The sequence below is a fragment of the Aphelocoma coerulescens genome, chromosome 5 (genome assembly GCF_041296385.1).
Source record: "Aphelocoma coerulescens isolate FSJ_1873_10779 chromosome 5, UR_Acoe_1.0, whole genome shotgun sequence".
Classification (NCBI taxonomy): domain Eukaryota; kingdom Metazoa; phylum Chordata; class Aves; order Passeriformes; family Corvidae; genus Aphelocoma; species Aphelocoma coerulescens.
Window position 1 is genome coordinate 43,016,574 of NC_091019.1, and position 13,753 is coordinate 43,030,326.

General features: G+C 36.5%; 1 protein-coding gene across 5 annotated transcripts in view; it reads right to left on the bottom strand.

Annotated features, from left to right (window-relative positions):
- SLC25A21 (solute carrier family 25 member 21) overlaps positions 1 to 13,753 on the bottom strand; it is a 237,893-nt gene that overhangs the window by 137,552 nt on the left and 86,588 nt on the right. The gene's annotated exons all lie outside the window — the stretch shown is intronic.

Here is a 13,753-nt window from a genome sequence, read left to right on the forward strand (position 1 = left end):
ATTTAAAGGAGAAATTATTTCAAGAAAACAACATTTATAAAATAATCAAAGAGCATCTATGTCCTGATAATCACAAGAGAAGACAAATACAGGAATTTCTTCCAGGAAAAAAAAAAAAGAAGAAGAAAAAGAGACACTGTATGAAGTCCCAAATTGGTCATACATTTTGGTACTGGTCAATAAACTAGACCACCATATATAAACAAAACATTCCATTCAGCATTATGTCAACCTTTAACAAAAAGATCATCAATCAACTGCAAATGCATGTTCTATGCACCTGTAAAATCTGATGGACATTCTTTCAAGTTTTTATTTCAACACTGCGTCTGTCAGAATTACCCCCCACTATAAACTTATTATTAATGTTGGGAGAAGTTTTCCAAATGTCACCAAAATGAATTAGTATCACACTGAGCCCAAGACTTAAGAGAGTCACCATATGCATTTATGTATTTTCCCTCCTGTAATACTGACACATTTATATCTTTTCCACGTCTGCTCCAGGTCTGGTGAAACTGCACAGTATGTGTCTCATTTATTTTGTTAGAACACAGTGGCACATACAGAGATTTAGTTGCATGAAATTTGTTGAAAAATTGTTAGCAACAATGTCCACCTATAAGATGCTCTAAATTAAAGCAAAGTAAGCAAAAAGGGTTTTACTGATAGTAGGACAAAGTGAGTTAAAATACCTATTGCACTACACATGGTTTCTAATGGGATGTTGGAACTTTGCTGTGTTTCACATGTACGTATAGGATGATGTGTTTGATGATAGAGGACTCTTTTTTGTGGTGGATAAAGCTGTAAGAAGATCAAAAAGCTGGAAACAAGACCCAGATAAATTAAGACTGGAAATAAAATAGTTCTTAACACAGTTTTTGTTAGCCCTTAGAACAATTTGCTAAGTGCTTGTGGATTGCCTGTCACTAGTATACGTGTTTAAAAAAAGAAACAGAGCTAGGCAAGGGAAGACATGTAGTAGTTGTTTCAGAGGAACTCTACTTCAAAATAATGCTTTCCTAATTTGTGCTCCTTTAATTTATATTCAGTTTCATGTTTATGAACTTATCAAGAGAGAGCTATAACATACTACAGCAGCAACATGCTATCGCTTATTTAGTTACTAATAAGGCTAACACATTTCAAGGTGAAACAGACAATAGTGTTTCAAAGGAAAAAGGCTATTTTCCATTTACACCTCCACCTTGAACAGCATATATATGCACATGAACGTTTTCAAAACCATCCTCTTGACTTCAGTCTGTCTACTACATAAATAAAGGGAGGCACAAGACTTAATCATTAAAGATTTTACAATATTCTTGAGAAACCATATATTTTGGTATATTCATCTGTCTTCCAAAGGCAAAAACATACTTCTCAGCTTCCTCTTTGCATATACAACATAAAAAAATGCAAGTGCACCAATTAAGTATGCCTGATTTCCTGTAATCTAGCTAGATTTTCTATTTATGTTTTCCCCTACATCACTAATTCAATAATCTACTCTGGCACACATTAGCCATCTACAGTTTCTTTCCTTACTTTGCAACTGAAAAGGCCTTCATTATGAATGAAGCAGAATTCTGAACAAATTAATGATGACTCAGCTCAGAGCTATATTGATTTTATTTAAGTACTTCATTAAAAGTAAATGAAAGTCATTCAAGGTCATAACACGAGACCCTCATTCAGATTTTACTGGAGCAAAATTCGACCTTCTAGACACTTCAACAACAGTTTGCCTGAAGAAAACCTCACTGTAGGTTTTATGATTTGTCCTGAAGTAAAGAATAGTTACTTATCTTTAATAAGGACACAGACAATAAATGGATAAGTTGCTTAAAGATTAAAAAGACAAAACAAGACTTTCAAAAAGCAAGTTTTATATCCTGTGCAGTTTAGGAATTCTGTGCTGGATCCTGGAATTGTTTCAGTTGGATTAGGTGTTAGATTTCTCTCTACAGCTGTGTGAATCCTGCAGGGTTCAGTTCACAAAATGAACCCCTGCAGTTGGATTCAGAAGGTTTGGAAAGAAACCAGTATTTCTTTGTTCACTTACAGATTCAAGCATTTGGTCATCTCTTGAATTCTTAGCACCTTCGCGTTAAAACATTTATCCCTTTAATCACTAACGAATGAATGGAGGCAGCCCAAGGACTCCTTCCATATGTGCACAAGGATGTAATTCACAGAGCTCCAGTCTTTGAGTCCCCTGAGGATCTGACTATAAGCAGGAGGAATAGTAGAGTTTTCCTGCTCTCATTTTACTCCAGGGAACTCAGAAAACCCAAAGAGCTTCCAGATCTGGAAAGCAAGGTGGCAAATGCTAAACAGACTCTAAATCCAGCTTTTCAAAAAAGACCAGAAACAGGGAAATCACCAACTGGTAACTTGGATAATTCCACTCAAGGAGCAAGACTCTGAATTATGCTCTGAGGATGCTGGGAATTAATAACTAAAGCGAAGTCCTGTTGATTCACAGAGTCACTCTTTAAAGAAAAAATTAAGTGTTACATCATTTCAGGATGAACGAACGTTTGGCTATAAAAAGAATGTTGCAGGAAAGTTACAGTGTAAATGGTCACAACCCTCATAAGCACAGACTCAGATTCTTTAAAGCATCATATCTGAAATAAGCTGAATTTTGTATTTGATACAAATCATTTGTGCATCTCTTCCATGCTTCCCACTTCATTTTTTGTACTGACCTACATCTTGATTTTTCTTTTCCAGGCAGTAAAAGCCTTGCAAAATATCTCCAGTCCATAAAGTTATCTTTTTTTACTTGTCTTGGCCTGCAAGTGTAGCCATCTGTGGCTATCAAACACTGCATTAAACAGAAATTTACATCTTGCATTTGTGTCTCCTTTCAGCCTCTAGCAACATCAAATTAGACTGGAGTATTAGGTTACATTAGCAAATCATTTGTTCACCAACTCTACAGCTAAGCTATCATTTATATTAGTAGAGTTGTGTTTCATATTACTCACATGCTGTGCTAGCTTCTAGAATTTCTACAAAACTGGCTGAGAAATTAATGTAAGTGACTGAAACTCATCACCTTGCATTGAAGGGGCTGGTGTTAATCCAAGGGTGAATCATCTTAAGTCCTCTGCCTGGTGTGGCTGAAAAGCCTGTATGTTTGTTGGTGATTAGACACGGTATTGCAGAAGCAATTTTTGAGACATCTTCTACATGTGAAAATCGTGATGAGTTTAGGAAGAAAGTTGTGAACAGCAATGAATAGGAAAGTTGAAGAAGAACCTAACTATTAAAACCCCAAAATGTCTGTGGAAAGATTTTCCTCCTTCTCCTTCACTAGGGAAGAAGAAATAAGGGCTCCAAAACAAAAGATTTTTTAATTCTATCAAAGGTTTTAATTTGATGTATGGGTTTCATATTAAATTTCAAAAACTCATTTTCTTTTTGTTTTCCATTTCAGTAGCTCCTTCAACCAGTAATCTTCAAACCAAATTATTATAATGTGATCTCTGAGAGCCTGTTTTTGAAAGCTACTTGTACTCTGAATGTTTTATAGAACACAGTAATAAAAACAAATCAAGACCTTTGCCTGTAAAATTAACTTGACACCTAATATTTGCTGTGAATCAAAGGTCTAGGTTTTATACTGTTGGAGATCAGCTTCTCTAGATAGAAAAGGGTAGAACAGAAGATATGTTCAAATGGGAAGAGAATGAGGAGAAAAACCTCACCACTGAAGGCCCAGAAGCCTGGGATCACCACTAAAAAAATTCACCATCTGCACTGTCAAAGTGAAGTTCATTGAATCAATTCTTTTGTCTTATGTTTCTGTTCTTCTTCATTATCTCACACTTTTCTTTCATGTGTTGGAACCGTAATATCATCTGTGTACTCCCTCTGTATAAAATACTGATCATCAGATATCCTTTATGTCTATGTGCCTGACTGACAATTATTATGGTTAATGTGCATCAAGGCAGCTCAAATGCTTCGAGGCACTGAGAACACTGATAACAGCACAGAGTAAGTGTTAATTTATGAGCTGTTCCCTCTGCTTAATATAAAAGGGGGAATGCTTTTAAACCAGTGTTCTACAAGCTGAAAACTAATCTCCTTGTATGAGATGTCAGAATGAGGTAATATACAGCCAAGGAAAGCATCATTTAAAAGCAGAATCAGTAGTTTAGATGTCTGATAAAAATCTTTAAGCAGATAGTTCATTGTAAGTAGTTTTCCTAATCAGAAAGGAATGTTGTATTAAATCATCATATTTTGAGACAGTTTCTGGAAGCATATGTGTTGCAGATTTTCTACTAATTTGGAAGGCAGCAAGCCTCTATGAATAGGAAAGCACACAAACCACATCTGGGAATGCATAAGTAGTCCTGTGGATGCTTCCATGAACCATGAATGCTGGCATGAAGCCAGCATTAGGATGGAGTTTAGGTGTTAGATCTAAAAATGATTCAGCACATGTGGCCACACAACCAGTATTCTTTAAAGATTACATTTTATCAGTTACATATACCAGTGTTGCAAATCTATACATTTGGCCAGAATTCTGCTTCTCTTGTCTCCTGAGCATGGAAGATGAATACAAAAAAATCATGAACAGTTGCTATTCCTGCTCTTACATAATAGCAGGAAAAGAAATAAAGATAGTGGGTGAAAAAGAGAGACAATTTCTCTTAAAAGCACTTTTATATAGGAAATCCATCTATGGTTTTGTAGCAATGATATATAGATGGATGTATTACCATGTCACTAGAAAAAGAAACATCGTTTGGGCCCCTAACTGAGCTTTCCATGTCATAAATTATCAGGATTTCCATCCAGTTTAAGCCCTGTTTGACCCTCTTGAGCTCCAGTCCATGTTTTAAAGAATGACTGCAGAAACTTCAAGGACTGACACACTGTACTTTACATTCAGTTATATATACAGGCTTAGTCTCCAGCTGCACACACTACAATAAAAGCAGTGAACTTCCTGAGGATCTGTGCATGAAATAAGGTTGAGGACAGTGTTTGCCACTCTTCTCCACTGGCATAACCTGACCATGGTGTAGGCTAATTTAGGTTGTTAACCCATTCGATCATAAGAATGGCTGTAATGGGCCAGATTAAAACTCCATCGAGCCCAGTACCTGACAGCAGATGTCTGACAGGTTAAAAACAGAGTGAGCAGAATGCTACCCTTCCCCCGCCACAATAGACTTCACTAATTTACAGCTGAGGGATTCCCCACACCAGAGGTTGTTCCGTCTCTATTTCATAATCCTCAGGATTTCTTTACAAAACTAAAAGCCTGACTTGTTTATATGTGCCCTGTATGAATGCTGCTTCATGGTGAGCCTTGCCACCACGCCCAGAATCTTGCCAAATTCTAACATCTTTACAGAGGCAGAGGGAGACTGCATATGGTCTTCAGAATACAGTAATACAACAGCTGAACAAAGAAACATAAACTTTGTTGTTTAGTTCTACGTTCCTTTGCAAGTAATTACTAACATTGAATTGGTTTTCTTTTGATTGATACTAAGCCAGTGTTTTTGCAGGACTGCTATTTCTATTTGTGTCTTTTGCTAAAGGAATACAGTACAAATATTTCTACTTCTATGTAGAAGTATTATAAGCCCAAGATCTTACTACTGAGTGATGAGATGCCTCAAACTCTGTCTTTTCATATGTAAGGATTTCCCCACCTCCTATGCCTAATAATTTTCAGTAATCTACACTGATTTTATCTAACATTCTTTCACAAAGCCATGAAATGGACTTTGCAAACTCCATTTGCAGTTCTCTGTATTTGGCCCTTGTTTTAATTTCTTTCTATAAAGTATCGCTGACAGATGGTCACCTCATTATTCCTCCCCTTTTTTTTGAGACTGTCTGGTGATCTCCATTTACTGTGAAAATTGACCATTTACTCTTAATTTTTGTTTCCTTTTCTTCAGTCACTTACCCAATACAAATATTTTTTCCTTATTTTCTACCAGTTTCTTAAGCAACTTTTGATGAGGACCCTCCTTGAAAGTCTCTTAAAAATCCAGCTATATTACATTATTTGTGCACACTTCTTTTGACTCCCTCTGAAATCCCATAACTTGGCTTCCCTTTGCATTGGCTATTTTGATTCTGCTTGTCTGTTCTAGACTTGATTCTACTTCCTGCTAATAGGAATAGCACAAATGCCAAATTCTTTCATCAACTGTAAAATTATTTCCTGAAATAAATTTTTTAAAATGTCAGGAAAAAAATCATCTTAAGAACTACCAGAATAGTCTTGCTCTGATTTTGCTCCCTAAACAGATCACCATGGAACCCTGCAGGTCCCTCACTGTCAGTCAGATGAGCTCTACAGCCAAAGAACAAATAAAATATCTAAGGAAGAGAAAGGAAAAATACCACCTCTCCCACAAGTTATTTGTTGATCAGCTGAGGCACAATTCTATACAAACTGTTTAAGCAAGTTGGCTAATTTCCAAGAAGGAGCATTGGGGGATGCACAGGTGTGCTGCCATGTAGGTTTTCCATTCCGTACAATGGAGAACCTCAAGCAAACAGTATCTCAAAGCAGAATAGCTGAAAGCAAAATAAATTTTGGTCTAAACATCAGTTCTATTTGCAAAACTAGTTTTATGAGTTGGGATAGATGCTAATGCAGTGGATTCTCATAACAGTCACTATTTACTGACAGTAAATGTAAATGGAGTCATTAAGTTCTTTGAAGTAACAAGGCAGGTGAAATAAAATCAGTCCTCACCCTAGAGAACAGCACATATAAACAAATGTGGGCAGAGATGTTGGATTGTGTGTGTCTGCCCACCAATTAAAGAAACAGCAAGAAACCCAAGAAAAACTCATGAAGAAAACATCAAAGTAGTGCTGAACACAAAAGGATGTTTTGTGATCCTGGGATTTCAGATTTAGCAGCTTCTGCTCTCACCGGTGTGGCTATCAAAGAGCTGTACTAACACAAGTGAGGAGGAAAGGGGGACACAAAAGGCAATTTTTCTTCCTGCCAATTTTGTATTGGAAACATGCCTAGAGAAGCTGAAGGAAAGATACTGAGAAACAGCAAATAAGATATTATACAAGGATTGGAGGAACGATATGGAGAGCTGGGGGGAAAAAAATCCCAAAATGTCCAACTTCTGTACCTGGCAAAACCCTAGAAATGAATAGCAAAACATATCCTATTTGTCCATATGCCTCTAATTCTATAAAAGAAAGAGTTTATGTGGCTTTCATAGAGGGAAGTTATATCTCACAAGACTGTTACCAAACAACACTAGTCAGCAAGTAAATAAGAGTAAATTAATTGACAGAGATGGGGTGAAGGAAGCCCATTTTGTGATTACAAGAAGCACAGAAAAGATACTAGAAGAAACATTCCTAACCATTTACTCATGGTTGTTGTCAGAGGAAGCTCACTGGACATTTGCTCTGAGCCAGTGGATGCATTCCTATCTCATCCTTTTCTCACATAATTTATTGAAGCTGAACAGTTCTGAGGCTTCCAACCCTCTGCTAGATCTGGTTATGATTGGCAAAAGAGTGAAAAAGTTATGATGGGGAGTGAACAAAAGGCAGCAAGGGAGACACACAGCAGGAATACACGAGCCTTCTTTCTTCACATTCCTAAATGATTCCAGCAAAAGCTTCTGCTGAAGACTTGGCCACAGTTTGTATCTTGAACCATTTAGAATGTAAAAGGGCATTTTTCATCGTCTTCAAACATATTTGGATTTAATGATAAAAATCCCACTGAAAACATTTTTGTCTTTTAGCTATATGTTCTGTTTCCTGTGATACAGTGAAAATTAAAGATCCCAAAGCTACACAATTACAATGTCTTCACTGATACATCAATATTTACATTTCCCTATTCTAAGTATGGAAGGGAAGATAAGGATCTTAATTAGGGTCATCAAGTATTTTGACTCCTAAGTTGTATTATCTTAGCTGATTTCATACATATTTTTGCTAGTTTCACATGCTTTTTAGAAGTATTTATCTTACTAAAATTCATTGTTATTACAAAGCAAAGAATTGACCCTACCCTACATTCAAGTGCACTCCGATTTAATAGGGCAGAATTACATACTAGGACATACGCAAACACAGACTTTTACATATGAATACTATGAAATTCATAACTGTTGCCTCATTACATTGAGGAGTTAAGTTTCAAAGTCAAATCACATGAAAACCTTGGAAAAGAAAATTCCAATATTGAACTCTGCAGCTTGAACATATTTCCTAGTAAAAATGTATTGTCGTTTTGAGTTGTAAAGGATGGTTTAGAAGACAAATAGGACCAACTGTAAATAATGGCATTTAAGTACCTATTACAGGTGAAAACAAATTCCTTCTAGCATCATGTGCTCATTTAGAGAGATCTGTAGCAACATTTAGATGGAAGTACACTCAGTGTCTTGAAAGCAACTGGGTCTGGATAAGAAGTCACAGGGAAAAACTCTGTGGCACAGGAAGTCCTTTCACTTTTCAGAACGTCATCCATCATGCTGGGGAAATGGCAGGAAAGTAACCTACTACTACTTAATAGGCTTCTGCATAGCAAGTTGCTTTGAAGCAGCAGCTGCCCACAGTAAATTTCACTGACCCTTAGAGCCTTTCTCCAAGTTTTCCAACTGTTTTGTCTCCTGAGTTACAACTCAGTGTTAGGTCCAAGTCACCAGCACCTGACAAAACTTAGAAGCTCCAACAATGTGAGAAGTTAAAGCTTTCAGGGATGTTGTCTTTTCCATACAACACCAGCAGTGAGACCTGATGCCATTACATTTACTAATAGAGAAATTTTCCTCCCTCTGAAATGGGCTATTTTAGAGGACAGCATCACACAACACGCATGTGCACTATTACAGAATGTAAGATAAATAAAATGTTAGATTCCTGGCACAGTAATTAGCACTCTGTCATGATACTACACACTACATCTTATTCATGAAACCTTAAACATGTAACAGTTTAAATCTGCTGTTTGCACCAAAGTGGTGAAAATAAATATTAACATGCAATTGTAGAGAATTGCAGGATAGAACACCCTAATACATCAATTAATTAAGCCTTATATTAGTTATTTACTCAAGACCTGCTAATCAAATTCACTCCTGCATGTTTTGTTCCAATGCCTGGGAACTCAGTGCCAGCAAATTACTTGCTCTGCTTCACTTCCTCCTTAAACCATTCCTTCTCACCAGAGTTTGTGAAACTAAGACATTATACCACTCTCCTTCAAACAAATCCTATCATTGTCCCCTCCTGTCCTTGTTGACATCAGGTGTCACCTTTCTTCTCACCTCCCCTTATCTGTTTTCTTTGGAGCCCTCTTCTCATTTTTCCCAGTGCTGCTCCTATGTCCCCTTCCTGTCTTCCCCTCCCAATACCCATCTCCTATGGGTTCCTTGCATGCCATAATACTCCTATATTTAAGCACATACCTTTCACAGCGCCACAGTCCATCCTTCTACAATAAATAAACCGCAACAAAATGAGAGATTAAAGATTTTTAAGAAGGTCCACTTCTTTATTATAAATTTTGTGAGTCAGGATATTAGTCACTTTTCCCATTTTCTTGAACCTCTGATTTCTCATTAGCTTTTCAAACGGACAAGTTAGAGAGTAAAAGTTTCATTTAGCCTCAACCGTGGTGAGTAATTTAGTCTGATATAAATGCTTGGCATGCTTATGTTAGTGTTGGAGCTACAGCTACTCTGTTAATGTTCAAGGTTAGGTTGTGTTAAACACCAAAAATAGAAACATGAAATACTATGGCAAGATTACCACTTGTCCTTTACACTTGCACATATTAAATGGAATGTAAATGTCCTCTTGGTTCCTCACATGAATAAAACATGGTAGGGATCACATAATGGTAGAAAGAATATTAATTCCAAGATTATCTGTCCTCAAATCACAGGTTGGTGCGGTAGCAGAAGAATATCTGCCTTTTTTGGAAATTTGCGTGGGTGGTTGGAAAACTAACATAAAATTAGATTAAATTGCTACCAGTGTAGAACAGACACAAACCTGACAAAAAAAGACAAAGTCACAGTCGAGCCTTGAGCTATGGATCCTTAAATTTCCTTTCTCATCAAAGAATCATAAAGAGAATTCTCACGGAAAATAATTGAAGAATGGTCTCCATCTGGGAAAGAGGCAATGTATGAGCTCAGATTAGATGGCTTCCCAGAATGAAACAATCCTAATTTGAAAAAGAAAGATTACCTTTGGAAATCAATTTTGAAATCACATTCAAGGGGTGAAGTGCTACTGAGTAGCTCATGCCATTGTTGGCAAGTGCAATTTGAGTAAAAAAAGCAAGTTGAGTTTTAAATGACAACACTAAGAGACTGAATACCACTCAATCAAATCTCTGGCTCCTTCAGTTAAGACACTTCAGAGAAATCATAAACAGAAACTAGACAGACACTGGCAAGTGAAAACACATTTTATATTATTCTCTGTTTTGTAACTTGGATTCCAATTTTAAAGTTGAAAATATTACCACCCATCTTTTGTTGAAATCCTCTCTGTTATTTTTTTCTCTTTATCTTTTTAAGTCTAGCATTCAGAGTGAAATGAGGTGAATCTGACATATGGAGATTCTAGGGACAGAACAAATCCAAGCCCTCCAGTATTACTGAAATTTTGTGCAATATGGGAACTGCAGGAATTATAATTGCTTCTAATCAAGCTGCAAACGGCATTTTGAGGACTGGTCTGAGAAGCAGATCTTGCTTTAAGCTGGCAGAAACAAGTTAATTCCCTTTTGGTGAGGATCAAAGAATAGCGTAAGAGCCTACAGTGCTCGGCTAACACCATTTTATCACAGCAGCTCTAAAAGCGATCATAATATAAACAATAAACTATGTTATTATAGATCTTTGAGCCACTGTGGTATCTTTGGTTCCATGCACTACTTTAGTCTTCTGGCTTTCTGGCCAGGGTAATTTTAATTGGCTCCTCTGATGCAAGTCTGGAGTGAATCCACACAAATCCTCCTTCATGTTCCAGGCATGACAGTGCCAACAAGGGAGGAATGCAAAGCTGCGAATAAAATAATTTCTTCAGCGGCAAATGCTAGATCAATGTTTAAAAGTAAACAAACAAAATTCCAACTTAAGTGCACTGACAATTCCCCCTCTCACATCAGCCAAGCCCTTCAGTGGATACAGTAACCACAACTTTTTTCTGTGGTACCAATAGGAAAAAGCCATAGAAAGGCTCTCTGCAATGGCCATTTCAGTACTGCCAGGTAGTAGCCAAATATTCCACAAGTTGCAAGACCTCTTTGTCCAATAAAAATGAAAGGTCCTGTGATATAAAAAACTGTATAGTGAAGGCTGTAAACAGATTTGAAATTAGGTTTTTAACTGATGGAGCCAATTAATTTTGTTAGGATGGACCTATTTTTGATGGCATCAAATAAAAATACATGTAGCTAAATTAGCATATTTCTAAAGAGTTCTTCTGGAGTAATTTTACATGGATAACGCAAGTTTCCTTTCTTGATAGCTGCTGATTTCCCAACAGTTTTACAATGTGGACAAAATGGCATCTTTTTTTGATACCCTGACATATTTAAATTTTTTTTATTATTCAGTTAAGGAAGGCAAAAGGTTATCTATTTCATTCCCATCTGTAAATTGTTTTTCAATTAGGGAAATCAACCTAGTATAAAATAATGAGGTTGCTGGTTTCTGGAGAACAGAAAGATATCAAAGCCATTGCAAAGACTGTGTGCAGAAAACTTGTTTTTCTTTTCTTATTTTTCATTTTCCATTATAATTTAAAGCTATATGAGATACTTAATAGAGAACATCAAAGGCCAATGGTTTGTGCCTTTTATCACTTACATAGAGTGCTTCTTTTACAAAAGGTTTAAAATTACTATTTGAAAACAAACAACCCCTCCCTAACCCCCCCGATGAATTAGCCTCAATGTTCTAAAGAATACACAGCAATCAACAATCAATTAAATATATGGAATGGAAATGAACATTACTGACATATGATACTTCATAAAACTATATATTAAAGAAGATTTTAAAACTTGGATATAAAATCTTTATAAGATAATTATTTGTATGCACTGCTTCAGAAAATTCATGTTTAAACAGAAATAAAATAAAAATTATGGCAGTATATCATAAATAAGTGGGGGCTGAAGGATCAGATACAATGAAACAGAATTTAGGAGAGCTGAAAATAGGAGCCTGTGCAAATGCCCCACAGTTTTCGATACAGGAGTCCCACTGGCCTCCACCTAAAATGACCAAATGCAGTTCAGCATAGTTAGAAACAAGATAAAATCATGCATATTCTATTATTACTCTATTTCCATTAACAGCCTTACAGCTATGAAATGAGAGAGTGCTCAAAGGCTCCACCTCAATCTTCCAGGGTTTTTAAGGGAAGTGACATTCCTAAATTCCACATCAGGCTGAGAGTAAAATTCTGAATTGTCCCCAGAGACTCCTCCTATATCTGTTACTATGCCCTTCTGTTACAGTCTTAGCCCTATCACATAAAGTTTACTCCAGCTCCCCTTCACTATAAACTAAGCTTATTTTTATGTCCTATGTTCACTTCCTGCATGCAAATTTAATTTCTCATTATTTAATTTCTCATTATTCTCATTACCTATTAAAAAGAACAACCTAGTCACTCTGTACAGTAAGATTTGACCACAAAGTACCAAAAGAAGCCATATAAATGTATCAAGATGATCAAACATGAAAGTATGTGTTGGAAACGGGGTTCAGGTAAAAACTCAATTAATAAAATGACCAAAAAAGTGTCTAAAAATTTCCTTAAATATTTCAAATTTCATACATACTTAAGTGCATTGAATTGTCAAAATGTCAAAATTTACATAAAAAGGAAGAAATCTATTTAGAAACCAAGAAAATGCCTTAAGAAATAAAGCTTTCTTACAAAAAAAAAGATCAAAGAAGATGTATAGAGTTTCCAACTCACTATGTGCAAAGGTTGAACCACAGAAAAATCAAAGTTGAAGATAGGACGAATCTTTTATTTCCCCACCATTTGCATATGAATAAAGAGAATTGATACAATAATATGGCACTAATTGTAAAGTTCTATGAGGAGAGGAGAGAAAAAACAACAAACATGACTCCTAGTTGGAGTTAGGGTCACAAAAAGAAAAAAAGCTAAAATAGAAAGTTGCAGAGTAAACATTTGCAAGTAGTGCTACTGTTCAGAGAAAAGGGAGAAGCAAACGCTCATGCAGGCCATTACCACGCAGCCTGAAACTTAAAGCAACACAACCGGCACAGGATTTTTCTTGCAAGATCAAAAGGAAGCAGCAATGCCATCTGCTGTTTGCTTTGAAAAATTGTTAGAGCAGATGTTCCCATGTGTGGACTCTCCATCCCTTCTACTAAGAAACCACTTGAAAAATAACCATGAAATAACATGGGGAAAACATCTGCATGGAATACAGAAGACCACCAGTAGTGAAGCACAGGAAAGCCAAGAGAGGAGGAGAGAAAGGGCTGGAGCAATTCAAGCACGTCTAAGACTAGGTCAGAGACAGGCACCCCGTTGTGTGGCATAACCTCCATATGTATACATATGTATAACCACTCACTGGTTGTCTTTTCCTTTCGTTACTCAGCAGGAGGAAGCCAGATTTCTCACCCATTGGACCTATGTCAGGCAAGACACTCCGTGTGTATAGTTAAGCCAAACACCACAAAGAATGTGCTAAAGA